The sequence below is a fragment of the Crocuta crocuta genome, unplaced genomic scaffold (genome assembly GCF_008692635.1).
Source record: "Crocuta crocuta isolate KB4526 unplaced genomic scaffold, BGI_CrCroc_1.0 scaffold776, whole genome shotgun sequence".
NCBI classification, from domain to species: Eukaryota; Metazoa; Chordata; class Mammalia; order Carnivora; family Hyaenidae; genus Crocuta; species Crocuta crocuta.
The window spans coordinates 486,866-489,874 of record NW_027529569.1 but is presented as its reverse complement, the minus strand read 5'-3'; positions in this window follow the sequence as shown (position 1 = coordinate 489,874).

The window sequence follows — 3,009 nt, the reverse complement described above, 5'->3', positions numbered from 1 at the left end:
AAAAAAAAACAAAAAAAAAAAAAAAAAAAAAAAAAAAAAAAAAAAAAATCAACCTGAAGACTGATAGAATGAATTCAACTAAGAAGAGAGAAGAGGCCAGGTAAGAAGTGTGGAGACATGGTTTAAAGGAGAAATGAATCATGGGTGCTACTCAGAGGCAGGAGCTATGGTCACAAAAGGGAGGAGAGAGGAGCACACAGGGTAACAAACAAGGACATTTCCCCAAAGCCATTGGCTTAGAAAACAAGAGGAGCTGAATCTCATGAGTTCATACAACCGGCAGGGCATAATGCATGGAGTTTAAAGGTCTGAGGGCTTGGCTTGGATAGATCCCTGAAGGCAGTGCGCTGCTCCTGGGGAAGAAGGCAGGCAAACAACGTGGGGGCAGACAGCATGGAAACAGCAATATGATAAACACCTTGNAGAGAGAGAGGGGGATAGAGAATCTGAACACAGGCTCCAGGCTCTGAGCTGTCAGCAGCTCAAACCCATGAACTGTGAGATCATGACCTGAGCCACAGCTGGATGTTTAACTGACTGAGCCACCCAGGCGCCCTAGATGATTCACTCTTCTTGAAGTGTATCCCTGAGAGGCAACATTCACAGAGACACCTCTCCTGGAACAAGGAAACTGGCTGATGCCATTCCTTTCTTTTACCCCTGAGCATAAACACAGAGCCACCAGTGGGAACCAGCATAGCACAGACACTGGCTGACTAACTTGCTTACATCAAGCCATACCCATCTGCTCTCTGGCAGGTCTGCCCTTCTCAGTCAAGCTTGCCTCAGTCCCAATGAGGCCAGTCACTCTACCAGAAGACTAGTGCAGGCCCCTGCTCACGCCATCTCCAGAGTCTGGAGTTTTAAAGGTCAGATTTCACTGCAACACAAGCCCCTGCACATGCCACATCTGCTGACCAGAGTTCTGCAAAGCCTCAGCTGTGGTGGAAGTTGGGTCAGGTCTCATTTTACAAGCAGACCAGAGCACACCTAGTTAAAACTTAACCATTTTCAGGCCAGGGACTAAACACAGTCACAGCAAAGAAACCCTCTGAAGACAACTGGCCTTAAGGATAGAGCAGCCACAACACAACAGCAGAGCCCACACATCACAAAAAGGAGACACTCCCAGAAGCACGAGGCCCTGGGTACTCTATAACATTTTCAGAAGGTCATTACTTTCAGATAGAATTGGTTTTTCTAACAAGAAGGCAGAGACAGACAGAATGCCAACATGGGGGGGGGGGGGCGTGGATTTATCCCATGTGGCTAAGTAAGGCCACAGCCAGAGACCTAAGCAAAACAGAATAGAGTAACATTCCTGATGGAGAATTTAAAGCAACAGTCATAAGGATACTCACTGGGCTATAGAAGATACTAGACATCAGGGGGACCCTTACCTCAGAGATAAAAGAATCAAAGAGTCAGATGAAGAGTGAAATACACATGATTGGATAAAGGCTTGAGGCAATCAAGAGCAGACTGGAAGAAGCAGAGGAATGAGTTAGTGATATAGAAGACAAAATAATGGAAAATGATGAAGCAGACCAAAAAGAAAATTATGGAACATGAGAACAGACTTCGGGAACTCTGTGAATCTATCGAAAGTAATAACATTCATGTTACAGGAGTCCCAGAAGAAGAGAGAAAGGGGGCAGAAAATTTATTACAAGTAAGAGTAATAAGCTTCCCCATTTTAGGGAAAGAAACAGACAACCAGATCTAAGAGGTACAGAAAACTGCCTTGAAAATCAACAAAAGCAGGCCAACACCAAAACATGCTGTAACTAAATTTGCAAAATATAGTGGTAAAGAAAAATAATCTTAAAAGCAGAAGAATACAGTAACTTACAAGAGCAAACCCATAAGGTTAGCTAGAGATTTCTCAACGAGCCTGAAGTGAGTGGCAGGACACAAAGTGCTGAATGGGCAAAGTCTGCAGCAAAGACTACTCTATCCAGCGATGCTATCATTCACAACAGGAGAGATAAAGAGTTGCCCAGACTGAAACTAAAGGAGTTCATGGACCAGTAAATCAGCCCTGCAAAAAATATTAATGGGAACTGATTGAAGAGAACAAAAGTGACAGGATCAGAGAAAATCTCTAGAAACCTTTAATAAAATGGCAATAAGTACATATCAATAGTTACTTCGACTGTAAATAGACTAAACACTCCAAAAGACATAGGGCCATAAGATGCATCTATATGCTTCCTATGAGAGACTCAGACCTCAGATTTTAAGTGAGGGAGTGGAAGAAAATCACGCAGATGGACATCAAAAGAAAGCTAGAGTAGCAATACTTACATTGGACAAACTAGACCTTTTCATTCTTGTATTTTTTTATTCTGCTTTCCTATCACAGTAGTATGTGCCTCGTGGAAGGATTTTATTTATTTCTTAATAATTTTAATCTTTATTTTTGAGAGAGAGAGCACGAGCATGTGAGCGGGGTAGAGTCAGAGAGAGAGAGGAAGACACAGAATCCAAAGCATGCTACAGGCTCTGAGCTGCCAGTACAGAGCCTGATGCAGGGCTTGAACTCACAAACCAGGAGACCATGACCGGAGCCAAAGTTGGACACTCAACCGACTGAGCCACCCAGGTGCCCCTCATGGAAGGATTTTATATGTGCTCTCTTTATTCCATTATTTGTAAGAAAAAAAACAAGATTTCTCAAAGTTTGGTAGAATTCACCAATGAAACTATGGGGTACTGGGCTTTTCTATGCCGGGATTTATTGGATTCCTCATATTTTTCATTAGTGGTCAAAAGATTCCCTATTTCTTGGATTCAAGACTCAGGATTCAATCATGGTAACTTGTGCCCTTTAAGAATTCTGGATTTCCCCCCCTTCTAAGTTACCTAAGTTGTTAGTAATTGTTTATAGTAGTCTGCTACCACACTATATCTCTATGGTTATCTGTTGAACTGTTTTGTTTTTTTCTCCTCCATAGGAGTCTTCCCTTTCTTAGTTAACATGACTAAGACATTACTATTTTATTTTTG